The sequence below is a fragment of the Grampus griseus genome (genome assembly GCF_964374135.1).
Source record: "Grampus griseus genome assembly, chromosome: 5".
Lineage (NCBI taxonomy): Eukaryota > Metazoa > Chordata > Mammalia > Artiodactyla > Delphinidae > Grampus > Grampus griseus.
This window is the reverse complement of record NC_138998.1, coordinates 46,045,253-46,063,563: the sequence shown is the minus strand read 5'-3', so window position 1 is coordinate 46,063,563 and position 18,311 is coordinate 46,045,253. Positions and strand designations below refer to the sequence as shown.

General features: G+C 35.6%; 1 long non-coding RNA gene across 1 annotated transcript; it reads right to left on the bottom strand.

The window, feature by feature from the left end:
* Window positions 1-6,114: 6,114 nt before the first annotated feature.
* LOC309823292 lies at window positions 6,115-17,921 on the bottom strand. Its single transcript, XR_014296818.1, has 4 exons — window positions 17,811-17,921; window positions 16,423-16,574; window positions 7,106-7,238; window positions 6,115-6,178 (listed from the first exon to the last, which is right to left on the bottom strand). It is a non-coding gene; the product is annotated as an uncharacterized lncRNA (long non-coding RNA).
* Between the last annotated feature and the right edge of the window lie 390 nt (window positions 17,922-18,311).

The following is an 18,311-nucleotide window of genomic DNA, read 5'->3' as shown; positions in this document are numbered from 1 at the left end:
CAACAGTAAAGCACTATTCCCTCAAGGGCCACCCTAAGAAACAGTATTTTCTATCAGGCCCTTGTCTCTAAAATTTCACACCTTCTACTGCTTTTTCTCAGTGCCCCAGTTTATTCCTAGGTGAACTAGGCAGTCTCTGGTCAGTCACAACAGAAGATTAGTATTAGAAGTATGTAAAATAGGTTATTTACTGCCTCACCTCAAAATGACATAATTGCTCCCTGAAGATTATCAAATTTAACACTGGTTTAGTTTTTCAGCTTGCAATACAAATTCAATATAGAAATGCCTATCTGGTGATTCGTATCTCATCAATCACCAAGGAGAGAAAATTAGCCCAGCTATTTTTTTCTCAGATGTCGGACAACTATAATTTCCACACAAAATTTTCTATTTCAACACATTTTAAGTGGAAATCTTTCTAAAATGCGTAAGAAGTTTTCACAACTCTACCAATAGGGTAAATACAACATAATTTAAGTTGTTACTAATCTCAAGATTATCCAAGTGGGTCCTAGTCTTCCAGATTAAGACACTGCTTTGTCAAAGAGCAACATGGCCTCTCTTAAGTGAACTGCAGCAAGCCAGGCAGCTGCTAGGTAGAAAGGACTCCTATGAGTCTAGGCCAGTGGTTATCAGATACTTGGCACCAGGACCTTCAACTGACATGACTATTCTCAGAAGTTCTGGGAAAGATTCCTATTTAACTCCTCCAGAGCAAAGACTTGGCATGAGACCACAGCTACCCCAGAGTTACAGATGGGGCTGTCTCGTGATTCTGTGGGAAATTTGCTTCTTTACTTGGCACGTGCTGCACAGTATGTCATTTTCTGCCCACAGTTTGGTGAAAAGAGAACTCCTAGAAGCTCCTCTTTAAGCATGTACATGCAATGCAAAAGCTAGGCTTCTGAGTGCCAAGTATAACTGAATAAAGGACGAAGGAATAAGATCGTCTATTCTCTAAAAGTACCTTGCGTAATACAACCCAAAGAATGCGCTCTACCTTCAAGCCTATGGCTAGTTCAAATAAATGTAGTCATCACTACCCTTGAATTAAATGGATAATAAAAGGTTATAAACATGTTGTAAAATAATTCAAACTCAGTCATAGCAATGATTTTTCTATGTTTTGGGCAAAGGGTTAATCTCTGAAGAATACCAATAGTATAAATGGTTAAAATATCTATAAGAAAGATACTAATTCAAACCCCTTCGCCTACTTGGATATAGTTTTGTTGACAGATGTTGACAGAGATACTTAAGAAAACATTATGAACAAAAAGATGTATAAATGTTATAGTTCAAGTATAATTCATACACTTCCTTTCCCAAGTTTCTTCATTATACGCTAGCTTCAATTTTTTTTTAATAGTAGGTGTATTTTACAATACTTTGATCCTCTTCAATATTCTGGCATGACTCCCTTTTTCCTAATGAAGCCCATATTTTAGCATTCTTAAGTTTATATATTACAAATGTAAGAGTCAGGTCTCTCAGTTGCAAAATAACAGAAACCCTCCCAATTCAAAGTGGCTTAGTTCCTAAATGGGGAATTTATTGACTCATATAAACGGCCAGTCCAGGGATGCAGCAAACCTCAAATATAAAAGGATTTATGGGCTCAAAGAATTTCATTACAGTTCTCTCTCTCCATCTCTGTACTCCTTCTATATTTCTTTGTCTTCATTATTTAAGGAGATATTTTCCCCTTGGCAGTCAAGAAAGGCACCAGCAGCCTCAGGTCACAAACTCCAGGAAAGAAAACCATTGGCTCTTCTTGGGTTTCATAAAGTCATACCAGATACAGAAACAAAAGCATAGTTTCCTAATGGAACTCAAAGACAAAAGAAGCATGCTGGACAGTAAAATAAAAAACCCTACGAAATTACACTGCAAATTACAAATTAACTTTTTAAGACTCTACAGACAAACATAAGGGTTAGCTTTATCATTTTTAAATTTTAGTGAAAATATCAAATCAACAAGCAAATATTATATGACTGTGTATTATGCTTAAGGGATATAAATGTTATAAAAGTCAAAGTTTCAACCACTGAAGAATCATAGTCTAGTTGGTGGTTGACAAAATTTGATGCATGACAAACGAATGAATGGAAGATGGGATTTTAACCAAGTGCTAAATATTACAGCACATATTATAACCTTAATATTAATTCAGGAAAGAAAGGATGATTGTGGAGTAGAACAATCATTGAAAGTTTATAGAGATGGTGAAAACTATTTTATTTCATAAAAGATGGATTGTCATTGTTGGAAGAGGGTGGGAAAGAGTGAGGGTTGAAGGAAAAAGAATGAAATGGCTCCGAGGTGGGCATTCATATATGTAGAGACCTGATGGTAGACAACAGCCCACTCATAATGGAGAATTCATGTTGAGGATAAGGTAAGATGGTTACAGAGAAGTTAGCTGACGGAAGATTTTAAATACTGGGTTTGAATTTGAACTAGTTATAATTTCTCGATATGTAGGTTTACAGAAGAATAGAGAGGGAAATCCAGCTGCAGGTCATGATATAATTGGAGTTCAGAGGTTGGAATAATATTTCTGCTCTGAGACAGGGGCCGTCGCTTCCATTTATGCAGGTTGTAAGCTGTACAACGCTAGTGGGCACCAACCACGTTGCAGTGTGAACGGTGCTTCTGAAAGTTGGGAAATACACTACCCTTATAAAAATATACGGTCCATCTAGATGACTTCAAGAAACAAAACATATCAATTTGAAGGGTTAGAAGATAGGTAGGTGCTAGGTAGAAGTTACAGAGAAGGTTGAAGAGAAAAGTGGAGACCAGATTATGGAGTGCCTTGAATTCCAGGCTAAGAAATACAAACTTTATTCTGCGTTTAATGCAGGGAAATTGGGGAGCTATTGCAGGATTTTGACTAGAATAGTGAAGTAGCAATCAGTGTTTGAGGAAAATTAAATTTAGGCTACAGGTCCAGGATTGATTCAAGGGGGCAGAAATTAGCAAAATAGAGAACTATGAAAAGATCATTAGAGCAGTGCAGGAAAAAACTGGACCATAAGATAGAAAGCAAAGGAGATCTTTGGGAGGTATTTTAAAAAGAAAAAAAAGATAAAAAGAAAGAAAGGCAAGAAAGTGGAATTTTGTGAACCTCTTACAAAAGAAACATATGCCCTGGGACATATTATTATTATTTAGGTAGAGAATAAAGAACAGAAATTACGTTTCTTTCAAATCGCTCCCAGTGACTTTACTGTTGGCAGTTATATAGTTCTTTAGAGTTTACACAGTAATTTCAAATATATTATTCCATTTGGATAAAGATATTTTTTGAAATCATGAAACTAAGCACTGTCCTAAGCTTATATATAAAGGTAACATCTAAACTACAGAAATTTTTATCCATCACCTATGATAGAATGCAATTTAATATTGCAATGACAAACTTCCATGTGTTTATTTGGACCAGAAAAGAATGGGCAGTAATACCAGCATGTCTGAAACCAAACTTTCCATGTACTCTGGATCTTATTTCTTTCTGATCTCATTCTTCTTCAGGGACCTTGTTCCCTGTCTTTCCTCTTCCCATCCCTGATCTTCCCTTCAGCATTTTAGAAGAATATTCTTTAACCTATTTCCATTCTGAGTCATCTCTTCACTTTCCATCAATCTAAGCTGCTGACAGCGTAAGTATATGTTTCATGTCTCTACCTCCTCTGCATTGGCACTTCTCAATCCATCCCACCTCTGTAAGGTTTTCTCCCTGGAGATAACACAAACCTCCTATTTGCTATTTTTGTTGGACGTTTTTCAGTATTTACCATATTTGACCTCTTGGCAGTGGATGATAGTTTTCCTCTTCTTCATTCTTGAAACTCCTGCCTTGGGTTCCTGGTCTCATTCTGTTATCTTGCCTCTGTGACTTTGACTTTCTCCTGTCCTTTCATATTTATAATCCTCCAGGGTTCCATCCTTCACCCTCTACCCTTTCTTTTTATACACACTTTCTCTGGGGAATTTCATGCTCTCCTTCTAAAGCTTATATACTGACCACTGTCAATTCTGTATCTCCAATCCAAATCCAAAGCAGTATATTTACAATTGGATGACCCATATATGCTCCACAAAACATGTCCAGCACTAAACTTCTCACCGGTACCTCAAGTCTGCCCTTCTTTCCATACTCTCTTCAGAAATTATGGACCCACTGTTCACACAGGGATCTAAGGTAGAACACAGAGAACTGTCTTTGATTCCTTTCTTCTTCATCCTCCATGTGATGGTTAATTATATGTGTTAACAAAATTGGACCACAGGGTGCACAGATTTTGATTAAATATTATTTCTGGGTGTGTCTGTGAGGGTGTTTCTGGATGACGTTAAAATTTAAATTGGTAGTCTGAATAAAGTAGATTGAGCAAAACTACTTTCTATGGGGCTGCATGTTTGCCATCCTTCCTGAAATTATATTGATTTTTCATAGGAATTCTTCCTAATGACACTCTTGCACACAAATCCTTTTTTCAAGGTCCCTTTCTGAGGATTCCAAGTTAGAACAACAAGTTTTAATGGCTGGTTAATATTTTTATATATCATTTATACCAGAATTTAACTATTTCCCAATAGTTCAGTGTTTAGATTGTTTCTATTTTTTTCTACAATAACTAGCTTTGTAATGATTATCTTTGTATGCAAAAATGTTCTCATGTGTTCTAGATTGCTTTCCACGGATGTATTCCTAGAAGGGAAATTACTAAATCAAAAGGCATGAAGGCATATTTTACAGTGCTTGATCTATCTGTATTGCTTTCAAAAATATTTTTACCACAATATGCCAATCTTAATGTAAACATTTTAAAAAACTTATTTTATTAGTTATGAGATTATTAGCATTGTTTTCATTTCTTTGATCGCTGAGATTAAACATTTTCTTACATATTTACTGGTTGTTTACCTTCTGTTTATAAACTTTGCAATTTTAAATTATCCTAGTGTTTTTTAACAATATACATATAATTATATAACTTAAAGTTGTTAAATCTATGTCATTCATGCAATTATTTAATCTATGCAAATATTCTGTTTGCTTTTAAGTTTTTAAAAATTGCTTAAAATACAATAGTTTTGATTTTTGAGTAATCCAATCTATTTGTTTTCCTTTGTGATTTCTTCTAATGCTTCCCTACTCAGAAAGTTGTCCTGCAATTAAAATCAGATAAATTTTACCTTACATTTTTTTCTCGAATTTTTTCTCTCTTTCCTATGTCTCTCTTTAACATTTACCTTGTGAATCCCTCTGTTATTTACTTTGACACATGGCAGAGATCGAAAATAGATTCCATCTTGTGTGCCAAGTTTATTCACTCACTCAATAAAAATATATTCAATGTTTACTATGTACCAGGCACAGTGTTAGGCACCATTGTTAGAGGCAAATGTTGAGAGGGATACTGAAGTCACATTTGAAGTCACTCAGTGGGAGAGTGCACTTAACTGATTGCCAATGGGAGAGAGAAGAGGGAGGGGAAATGTGTGGCCCCGTAGCCTAGTGCTAGGGATTTTGCCCTTTTTTTGCATGTTGTGCTATCAACTCACTCCTTGTAGAGAAACAGATCTTATGATCAGGGGATATGCTCAATAATGTTAAAAACTGCAAATGAGTCAAAAGCATAATTATCCTGAAAAGAATAAATAGGTTTTCAGGAGTAAGTAAAAATATCTGCTCCCCCCCCACCCCACTGCTTCATTTAATCACTCAAAAGTAGTAAGAGGTAACAAATTACCTTTTCTATAAGTATTTTAACATGGTTATAATCATATTGTTTGTACAATTTTATGTTCTACCTTTTCCATTTAACATTATAAAATATTTGCATATGCCATAAGCTTCTTAGTAAACACAATATCTGATAGTGATACCTAACAGGTTTCAATGGACAAATTACTCTTTTCAAAGCAGAGTTAGTTTCTTTTCTTAAATAAGTAGACATTTTTACAGGTTCTCTACTTGAGATATTATCAGACAACCATGCCCATTTTTTCAGATGTACACATTTAATCCAAGTGAATTAATATAAGCACACACTACCTTACGTCCTCAAGCAAATTTCTTTTTCCTTTAGCCAGGCAGTGTTTTCAATGTTCTTCTTTCTGGTAACTCTGAAGACCATTCATTCCATAATTTATTGAGCCTCTAAAATGCAAAATGATCTATAATAGGGCACTGCCTTAAGAAATCATGTTGCATATATTCCAATATATTTAAATGTAGCCCTTTACATTCTTAACCTACTCCTCTCTACTAGCTCCTTTCTAAAATTTTTAAGTGTACGGTAATCCAAAAACAAAACCCCAAACTCCAAAACCAAACTTCTTCTCAACCTAATTTCTTCCTCAAACTCCACCCAATCTATCTTCCTTCTCAGCCAAACATAACAAAAGCAGAGTCCACTCTTACTATTTCTCTCCCCTTAATTATCTATCACCCATTTATTCCCCAAGTACTGCAATCTTCCACCCCAACCCTAATCAGTTAACTTTACTTGACCTCTCTGTAACTCAATCAGAAAGACTCCCCTCTCTCTTCAAAGTACTCTCTTCCCAACACCTTTGCTTTCACTGTTACTTCTCTCACATACCTTGTTCTTAATCACCAATTCCTCCTTTTATCTCACTAGCCTTTGAATGTACAGTAGAAGCCCTTAACTCCAGGTAACTAATTCACAGGATTAGAGGAGACTCTTCCTCTCTCTGTAAATGGGTTCCTTCCCCACCACACTTCAGGGCTGAAGGCTACTGGCACAAAAAAGTGAACCTCCAATCCATCTGTGTATACTTACTGACCTATATGCTCAGTCAGTAGAGACAAATAGTTTATTCTAAAAACTGTTTATGCAATTACACTTGCTGTTTTTATTATGTAATTTAATCAAATGTTATATAAACTAATGAGATATGAGAGTAAAAAAAGAGTTGTTTCTATGAAAATTAATATGAGTGGTTTGGAAAAGCTTCATAATGGTTGGTAGCTTAAAGAAAATTTGCAGTCAAATTAGGTGAAAAACAAGGCCAAGAAAAATATTTTTCAAATCTAGACATATTTTACATTGAGTGACCTTACCATGCATGTGTCTTTAAGCTCTTGCACCACTCAACAAAGCTAAAACTGGAATCTGAATGATGCTCTATGGCTTAACAGACGAAGGTGAGCTCCAACCAACAATAGATCCGCACACAAAGCAAAAACCTTGACCCTGCATCAAGAGAGAATTAAAGGAAAGTAGATTTATGTGTTTTAAGATGTTTATGCATCACTTATTTTTCCCAGCTGTAACTGACTCTATTGATTAACCTGTCCCAGTTGCCTTGTCTAAGAGGCATTCGTTAGAAATATCTTGATTACATCACGAGGCCTCTTCTTTCCTTGCTTTGTGTCTCCTTGAGAAATTTAATTTCCAACCAGAGCTTCAGTTGAGCCTTTAGACAAATAACACCACAGCTGCAAGCTCTTCACAGAAGGGTCCAAGATTCATTCATCATCAAATCTTCACCTTCTGCTGCCCTCACTGCATTGTGTCTTGCACATAGTAACTACTTCAAAAATTATTGAGATTTAAAGCATAATGAAAACGTTAGTCCATAAGTTACAACCCAAGAATTAGAAATCTGGTTGAAATTGGTGTATTACAAGAAAACTCCTCTGTTTTGAAGTCATAATTTACCCCCTCTCAACAATTAAAGGAAAGAAACTCAATCGATAATTATAATCGGAAAACTATCAGTTTTAATTGGGTAGCTGAAGCTAATTTTAAAAATCAACTACAGTTTTCCAGAAATGTACAAACAAATTTGGTGGACAATGACAAGTACCACTACAGCTTTCAATTTTATCTAAATGAAGGCTAAAGTTTTGCTAATCTCTTGAATCCTGTGGGTTTATTCTCTCTGAAGTAATTTCCTCTAAGCTAGATAGGACAGATATGATTATCTCTTCCATTTGACAAATGAGAGAATTAATGGTTCCTGACTTACCCTTGACCTTATAGATAGTTTGTGACTTAAATGGGATTTGTACCCAGGCATTAGGCATCTTGAGTCACCTTTTAATTTTTCCTAAGCTCCTTCATAATTGGGCAGGAGAATCAGGAAGTAAATAGTGAAAAGCCAAACTTTTCTATCCACAATTATCACTCCTCTTTTTACCAGGCTGTCTAGGATTATGCCTTTAGAGTTCAGTCCTTTAACACATTTTCCCACAACATTCTTGGGAGGAATAATAAGTTAATAATTCATTCTTTAACATCTTTCTATTAATTAATATATCCAATTTGCTTTCCTTCGATTAAGTAATTACCTGAGGAAAAGGAAAGGAAAGTAATGGGTATTTTGAGAAAGAATTTGTTTCTTTTTTTTTTGCATTTTTAAAAATTGAGGTTTCTTGTCCCATTTCTTTTCAAACCCTTATCCTGATCTCCTGTTGAAGATGGAGCCATCTTTGGCTTCCAGGCATCATTCTCCATCTAAGATCAACAATGTGCTTACTACAAAGAAAACTAATGTTAATTGAAACTGTTTTTTGTTTCATTTTTTTCTTGCTATTTACATTTTGCCTATACCTGTTTGTGACTATCATTCTGTCCCTAGTCCATGAATGTTTTTCTCATGCTTTCAACAGGAAACTCTCATCATCATAATACAATTCCTAGTCACATATCGCCTTTTTTCTGGCATTCCTTTAATCCAACTCTTCCCCATCTCATAAACCTAAATTTACTTATCACTTGTGCTAGAATAACAAATACATCACACAAGCCAAACTTAATTAGCATATTTTCTGAAATTATGTGATGTTGAATGAAAAATTCTGCTAACGCACATAAAAATTAGTATAACTATTCAGACTACGAAGTTGTTTATACGCTGTCTCAGAAATAGCATTCCTGCGAATTTATCCTTAAAAAATATAATTAGCAGATGTGAAAACAAACAAAAAACCAAATACAGCATTTATAAAATACTCACTGTTAATTATTTTTAAAAAAAGCTATCCAAATGTCCAAATATAGGAGACCAGCTAAGTACATGTTACATCATTGAATAGGATAGATAGGTAGACATTTAAAAGTATAATGATTAAGACTATATAGGAAACCAAAATATTATAAATGTGGTGGTAATTAAAAAGCATTATATAAAACAATATGCTGTTTTATAATTTTAATTAAATAAAATATAACTATGCAGATCAGAAATAGATGGTAACACGCAAAAGTGGAAATAGTTGCTGTGCTAAATGAAGGAGTTGTTAGTGAAAATTTTTTTCAGAAATTATTATTGTCGCTACTTTGTTTTCTGTTTGCTTGACTTTTAGCTTTATTAATATTTTCAATTAATAAACAGTGTTAATTTCATGTAAAATTTTGAGGTTTAATTGACATATAATATTATATTAGGTTCACGTGTACAACATAATGATGTTATATTTATATATACTGTGAAATGGTCACTGCAATAAGTCTAATTATCATCCATCACCATACAAAGTTACAAACTTTTTTTTCTTCGTTTGATGAGAACGTTTAAGATTTATTCCCTTTGTGATTTTCAAATAAATAATACAATATTGACTACAGTCATCATACTGTACATTATATCCCCATGACTTATTTATTTTATAACTGCAAGTTTGTACCTCTTTATCCTCTTTACTCATTTGCCTCACCTGCCACCCACTTCTGCTCTGGCAGCTACCAATCTGTTCTCTGTATTATGAGTTTGGTTTTTTTTTTCTGTTTTGTTTGTTCATTTGTTTTATTTCTTAGAGTCCATGTGTAAGTGAAATCACGTGGTATTTGTCTTTCTCTGTCTGGTTTATTTCACTTAGCCTAATACCCTCAAGGTCCATCAATGTTGTCACAAATGGCAAGTTTTCATTCTTTGTTAGGGCTTAGTAGTATTCCATTGCATATGATACCACATCTTCTTTATCCATTCATCTATCAATGCACACTTAGATTATTTCCATATCTTGGCTATTATAAATAATACTGCAATTATAGTGGGGTTGCAGAGATATTTTGAGTTAATGTTTTTATTTCCTTTGGACAAATACCCATGAGTAGAATTGCTGGATCATATGGTAGTTCTATTTTTAACTTTTTGAGGAACCTCCAAACTGTTTTCCATAGTGGCTGCACCAATTTACATTCCACCAACAGTACACAAGCGTCCCTTTTCTCCACATCCTCACCAATACTTGCTATTTCTTGTCTTTTTGATAAAGCCATTGTAACAAGTGTAGGATGGTATCTTATTTTGATTTTGATGTGCATTTTCCTGATGATTAGTGATGTTCAGCATCTTTTCATGTGCCTGTTGCCCATCTGTATGTCTTCTTTGGAAAAGTGTCTGTTCTGGTCCTCTGCCCATTTTTTAATTGGATTTTCTTCTGCTCTTGACTTGTATGAGTTCCTTATATATTATCAATATTAACCTCTTATCATATATATGATTGGCAAATACTTTCTCCCATTCCATAGGTTGCCTTTTTCTTTTGTTGATGGTGTCCTTTACTGGGCAGAAACTTTTTAGTTTGATGTAGTTCCACTTGTTTATTTTTGCTTATGTTGCCTTTGCTTTTGGAGTCATACCCAAAAAATCACCGCCAAGACCAATGTCACTTATGTTTTCTTCTAGAAGGTTTATGGTTTCAGGTCTTACATTCGAATCTTTAATCCATTTTGACCTAATTCCTGTATATGGTGTAAGATAGTGATCTAGTTTCATACTTTTGTGTGTTGCTGTCCAATTTTCCCAACACCATTACTTAAGAAACTGTTTTTCCCCATTGTGTATCCTTAGTCCTTTGTCACAAATTAATTTATCATATATGCATGGGTTTATGTCTCAGGTCTCTATTCTGTTCTATTGATCTATGTATCTGTTTATATGCCAATACCATACTGCTTTGATTACTATAGCTTTGCAATACAGTTTGAAATCAGGGAGCATGGTGCCTCCAGCTTTGTTCTTGTTTCTCAAGATTGCTTTGGCTATCTCGGATCTTTTGTAGTCCATACAAATTTTACAATTGCTCTATTTCTGTAAAAAGTGCCATGGGGGCTTCCCTCGTGGCGCAGTGGTTGAGAGTCTGCCTGCCAAGGCAGGGGACATGGGTTCGTGCCCCTGTCCGGGAAGATCCCACATGCCGCGGAGCAGCTGGGCCTGTGAGCCATGGCCACTGGGCCTGCGAGTCCAGAGCCTGTGCTCCACAACAGGAGAGGCCACAACAGTGAGAGGCCCATGTACCGCAAAAAAAAAAAAAAAAAAAAAAAGTGCCATGGAATTTTGATAGAGATTGCAATGAATCTGTAGATAGCTTTGGGTAATACAGACATTTTAACAATGTTAAATGTTAACATCGTTAACATTTTTATCTTTATTTTTATCTATTCTTATCTTTTTGGTTAACTTTATTTGTAGGTATTCAGTGCAATCGTAAATGGTACTATTTTCTTAATTTCTCTTTCTGATAACTCATTTTAGAGTATAGAAAGGCAACCAATATTTGTATACTGATTTTGTTCTCTATAACTTAGCTGGATTTGCTTATTAGTTCTAACAGTTTTTTTGGTAGAGTCTTCAGGGTTTTCTACATATAAAATCATGTCATCCACAAATAGTGACAGTTTTACCTCTTCCTTTCCAGTATGGATGCCTTTTATTTCCTTTTCTAACCTAATTGCTGTGACTAGGACTTCCAATATTATGTTGAATAAAAGTGGCAAGAGTGGGCACACTTCTCTTGTTCTGGATTTTAGAGCTGAAAGCTTTTCACCTTTCAGTATGATGTTAGCTGTGGGCTTGCCATGTGTATGTTTAGGAATGTTCCCTCTATACCTACTTTATTGAGACTGATTTTTTTAACCATAAATGGGTTTTGAATTTTGTCAAATGCTTTTTCTGCATCTATTGAGATGATCATATGATTTTTATCCTCCATTTTGTATCATGTTGATTGATTTGCAGATGTTGAATCATCCTTGCATCCCTGGAATAAATCCCACTTGATCATGATGTATGATCCTTTTTATGTATTGTTGAATTCAGTTTGCTAGTATTTTGTTGAAGATGTTTACATCTATGTTCATCAGGCATATTGGCCTATAATTTTCTTCCTTTGTGGTGTCCTTGTCCATTTTAGGTATCAGAGTAATGCTGGCCTTGTAAAATGATTTTGGAAACATTCCCTCCTATTCAATTTTTTCAAAGAATTTGAGAAGGATAGGTATTAAATCTTTTTTGAATGTTTGGTAGAATTCATCAGTGAAACTGCCTAGTCCTGGACTTTGTTTTTTGAAAGGTTTTTGATTACTGTTTCATTCTCCTTACTAGTAATCAATCTATTCAGATCTTCTATTTCTTCATGATTCAGTCTTGGAAGATTGTATGTTTCTAGGAATTTATCCATTTCTTCTAGGTTGTCCATTTTAATGGCATATAGTTGCTTGTAGTAGTTTCTTATGATCCTTTGTTTATTGTGGTATCATTTGTAATTTCTCGTCTTTCATTTTTGATTTTATTTATTTTGGCCCTATTTTTTTTCTTAGTGAGTCTTGCTAAAGGTTTGTCAATTTTGTTTATCTTTTCAAAGAACCAGCTTTTAGTTTTACTGATTTTTTTAAATTGTCTTTTTAGTTTCTGTTTAATTTATTTCTGCTCTAATCTTTATTATTTCCTTCCTTCTACTAACTTTGGGCTTCATTTGTTTTTCTTTTTCTAGTTCCTTTAGGTATAAAGTTGTTCATTTATTTGAGATTTTTGTTAGCTGAGGTAGGTCTGTATCACTATGAACTTCCCTCTTAGAACTGCTTTTGCTGCATTACATAGATTTTAGTATGTTGTATTTCCATATTCATTTGTCTTAAGGTATTTTTTTAAGTTTCTCCTTTGATTTCTTCATTGACGTATTGGTTGTTCAGTAGCATGTTGTTTAATCTCCACATATTTGTGAGTTTTTGCACTTTTCTCCTTGTAATTGGTTTCTGCTTTCAAATTATTATGGTTGGAAAAAATGCTTGAAATGATCTTCTTAAATATATTGAGACTTGTTTTGTGGCCTAAAATATAATCTATCCTAAAGAGTGTTCCATGTACATTTGAGAAGAATATGCACTTTGCTGCTTTTGGATGAAATGTTCTCTATACATCTATTAAATTCATCTGGTCTAATGTGTCATTTAAGGCAAATGTTTCCTTATAGATTATCAGCCTGGATGATCTATCCATCGATATAAGGGGGTATTAAAGTCCTCTATTCTTATTGTATTGCTGTCAATTTTGCCCTTTAGGTTTGTTAATATTTACTTTATATATTTAGGTGCTCTGATTTAGGTGCATAAATATTTACATATGTTATATCTTCTTATTCAATTGACCACTTTATCATTATGCAATGCCCATCTTTGTCTTTCAGTACAGCCTTTCTTTTAAACTCTATTTTGTCTGATGTAATTATAGCTACCCCAGCTTTCTTTTAGTTTCCATTTGCATAAAACATCTTTTTCCATCTGTTAACTTTGAGTCTGTGTGTCCTTACATCTGAAATGAGTCACTTGTAGGCAGCAGTTAGATGGATCTTTTTTTGTTTTTTAATCATTCAGCCACTTTGTGCTTTGATTGGAGCATTTGGTCCATTTATATTTAAAGTAATTATTGATAGTTATGTACTTATTGCCATTTTGTTAATTGTTTTCTATTTTGAAGTTCCTCTCTGTTTTGTTCTTCTTCTTTTGCTCTATTCCTTTGTGGTTGGATGACTTTCTTTAGTGTTATGCTAAGATTCCTTTCTAATTTTTTTGTGTGTATAGGTTTTTTACTTTGAGGCTCACATATGACAGCCTGTGCTTGTGTATGTGTGTGTATATACTGATATATATATATATATATATATATATATATCAGTCTTTCATAAGTTGATAGCAAGTTTGAACATATTCTAAAACTCCACATTTTTACTCTCTTCCAACACATTTTGTTTTTGATGTCACATTTCACTGTATATCCCTTAACTAATTATTGTAGTTATTGTTATTGTTATAACTTTTCTCTTTTAAACGTCATACTAGCTTTATATGATTAATCTACTATCTTTACTATATATTTACCTTTACCAGTGAGAGTTTTACTTTCACATGTTTTCTTGTTATGAATTAGTGCCCTTTCTTTTCAGCTTAAAGAATCCCCTTTAAAAGTTCTTGTAAGGTCAGTTTAGTGATTATTAACTCCTTTAGCTTTGCTTGTCTGAAAAACTCTGTCTCTCCTTCAATTCTGGATGATAAATTTGCTGGATAAGGTATTCTGCTTGGAAGTTTTTTTATTTCAGCACTTTGAATATATCATGCTACTCTCTTCTGACCTGCAAAGTTTCTGCTGAAAAATCTGCTGATAGTCTTATGGGGGTTTCCTTGGATGTAATAAGTATTTTTATCTTTATCATTAACTTACGATATCTTAATTATAATGTGTCTTGGTGTGGATTTCTTTGGTTTCATCTTATTTGGAACTCTCTGTGATTCCTAGACCAGCATATCTGTTTCCTTCCCCAGGTTAAGGAAGTTTTCAACAATTATTTTTTTCAAATAAGTTTTCTGCCCCCTTTCTCTCTCTCTCTTCTCCTTCTCCAACCCCTATAATGCAAATGTTATTCCACTTGATGTTGTCCCATAGGTCCATTAGGCTATCTTCAATTTTTAAATTTCTTTCTTTTTGGGGGAGGGTGCTGCTCCATTTAAGTTAGTTCCACTACCCTGTCTTCCAGGTTGCTGTTTCTGTTCTTTGCTTCATCTAGTCAGCTGTTGAAGCCCTCTAGTGTACTTTTTCAGTTCGGTTGTTGTTTTCTTCAGTTTTGTGACTTCTGTTTGGTACTTCCTTACATTTTCTGTCTCTTTGTTGAAGTTCTCACTGTTGTTGTTCTCATCCATTCTTCCCTCCAGTTTGGTGAGCATTTTTATGACCAGTACTTTGAACTCTTTATCAGGTAGATTACTTATCTCCATTTCAGTCCTTTTTCTGAGGTTTTATCTTATTATTTCTTTTGGAACATATTCCTCTGTTTCCTCATTTTGCTTGGTTTTTATGTATTAGGTGCAACAACTAGCTTTCCCAGTCTTAAGGATTGGCCTTGTATAGGAGACGAACCTTTCTAGCTCAACCTTGTCCTAGCTCTTGGTTTTCTCTCAAACATTTTGATTGTCTGAGTAGCCTTATTTATTCTTGATAGGTCCCATTTGTTGAGCATGTGTGGAAAGGAGAAATCTCAGCCAGCCTGTTGGAAGCCAGACACTCAGGCAGCATTTTTTAAAGTATGCCAACATACACAGTCTTATGAATGGCACCTCATTCGTAAGCCCTGCTGGCCTCCAGACCAGGTGATCTGGAAGTGTCCCATGGGTTACAGTTGCAAAAATTGGGGCTTTAGATGAGTGTATAAGCTCCTTTCTGGGACGTACTAGTGAGCTGTAGTGAGGCCAAGGGAGAACGGAAAGATGGCTCCTCCTGCCTCATTCCTGAGAGCTCCTCTGTAGCCTCTAGATGTGTGGCAAACATGAAGCCTGACCCACAAGCTGACGCTCTGGGACAAGTAAACAGGCCTTTTTCACAGGCAGACTTGGGGTGTGTTTCAGTCTGATGTCTGTGCAGTGCCCTGGGACTGGTAGCCTGCCAAGAATTGTCTCTCCAATTGTTTCAGTCCTGTGGGGCCCAGAAATGCAAGCTCCAGCTACCAGAGCCAGGCAATCAAGGATCGTTTCCTGTGTGAATCACGTCTGCCTACAGCTTTAGCGAGGCTGCAGGGGAGTGCAGGGTCAAGGCATGCCCACCAGCTTTATCGAGGCAGTGGGAGAGCACAGGGTTGGGGAGCACCCACTGTTTTTTGCAAGGGAGTGGGAGAGCATAGGCAAGGGACACACCCTCAGGCTTTAGTGGGGAAGCTGCAGAGGGCTGTGATTGCACATGCCTGTGGTGCTAGCAAGGTAGAGGGAGGGTGCAAAAACAGAGAGTGGGGGGTCAGGCCCCTGACCCTAATGCTTTAAGATTAGCAAATGAACCTCCTTCACATTCAGCCTACAAGCTTTTCAAGTTGCTGCTTTTGCGCTGGGTCCCTGGGAACGTTAGTTTGCACACAAGCCCTTTAAGAGTGGAATCTCAGTTCCCTACAGCCCTTTGGGTCTCCTGGATGTAAGCCCCATTTGTTTTCACAGCCAGACGTTTGGGGGGCTCTTCTCTCTGGTGCAGGTCCCAGGGGTTAGGGTGCCTGATGTGGTGCATGAGCACTTCATTTCTCAGGGAAAAGCTCCATATTTGTGAGATCCCTACAGATTGGGGCTCTCTGTGCAGGGGGTGGGGTTTCTGGTGAGAATGTATCTCTCCCTCTCCTACCTGTCTCGATGTGGCTCTTTTATCCTTTGTTGTGGAGGAGCTGTTCAGCTAGTTTTCAAGTCTTTTTCAGAGGGACTTGTTCCATATGTGTGTCCATGGGAGGAGGCGAATTCAAGATCTTCTACACAGCCATCTTGAACTTTCTCTCAAGACTGTGGAAGGATTATTTTAGATTAGTATACTTTGTCTTCAAGAAGGAAAGTCCAATGTATTATATGTACATGGGTGGGTGGTGAGGAGTGAAGGGCACAGTCAAAGGCAAGGATTCTGGGAAACTAAAGGCAATCATTAGGATGTTGGATGCCAGGATTTGGAGTTGAACTAGAGAAGGAGCAGAATAACACAAGACAAATGTTTCTATTTCACAATTTTAATTTAAGCTGAACTTAATCTTGAGGTAACTCGATTCTTCTTATTTGAAAATTTGCTTTACTTTATTTCTAAGTAAAAACATTGATAGTCTCTTTATTTTGACTCAAAATGTTCCTGGAAACTAGAGCATAAAGAATGTTTATGAAGCAAGTTATGATTTCCTTTAGGAACAGTTCTGAAACTGAATATAGAATATCTGACCCAGGACTCAGCATTAGATACATCATAAATATGACCGGCCATGTCTCATGACGATTAAGAAATTACTATAAATACCTACATATAACATATAAAATTAAAATACCAATTCTAGAAAATGGTCATGGATAAACCAAACACCTCTTTAATACAAAGGACTCCAACAAACTATACGTTTAGAGGGGAACATTTAAAGATGTATGTTTCATTGGCCACTGATCTTTTCTGTGGTCCATCTGCTTATCTGAAGTGTCTGAGTTACTGAAGGCAGTGAGCTAGTGAAAAGCTGCCTGAACCAGGCAGCAGCAGATTGGGGAAGTTCGCTTCACTTCTGAGTCTCACAGTCCCCTTCCATTCATTCTAACATTCTATGGAACTAAACTACTTTCTAAAATTAATATGTTAGCTATAATAAACATTAAGCAACAAATTCAAAATAATTTATTGTGCCATCTTAGAATTTGGAAGACTTTAGGGTATGTTGGAGGGTCCTGCTTTAGAAGGTTACAGAAGTTTGAAATGATAATTTCTGTTTCTTTAGCTACACATCGGTGGCAAGTAGAACCTTCTAAATCATTTTCCTCCATTATCAGAGTGCGTTCACAAAGTATTTACCAGTGGTGCTGATGGTGTGGTTTCTGTTATTGAAAAGCAGTTTACTTTTCATCTAATCATCTACTTTCCCCTTTACTCTCCTCTAACTCCTTAAATAGTTCAAAGTTACCCACGTGGCAGCTTAGAGACAGACCAAAGCAAGGCACCAAGACACATTGAGTGGGGTTTCAATTGCTTTGTTAAGAGTTTAGCCACAGGCTTACCTTGTTAATCTGCTAACAATTGCCACCAGGTCATTAGCAAAATCTTGTAAAAAGGAGTTATAAAAACATCTCTCACAGAATCCTCAAAAAGACAGAATACCTTGAATGTAGCTTCCTTTACCCCTTGAAACAGGCAGGTATAGGTGGCATGCAGGAAGCCTGTGTGCTAATTAGGTGATAGCCAAAAGGCAGAGACAAAGAGTGAAGTTTCCTATAGAGAAAAAAAGATAGTTGATTTCAGCAATTTTCACATGAAAAGGTTAAAACTCATTTATTAATACCGAAACGCCATTTAAAATTTTATTTACTTATTTTTAATTGAGTATAATTGACATACAGCATCATATTAGTTTCAGAGGTACAATATAATGATTTTATATATGCATTTATTTGAAATGAGCACTACAATGTCTAGTTAACATCCATCACCACACCTAGTTATATATTTTTAAAATATTATTTAAAATTCATCATCTTAAGTGTTGATTTCTCTTGCAAATT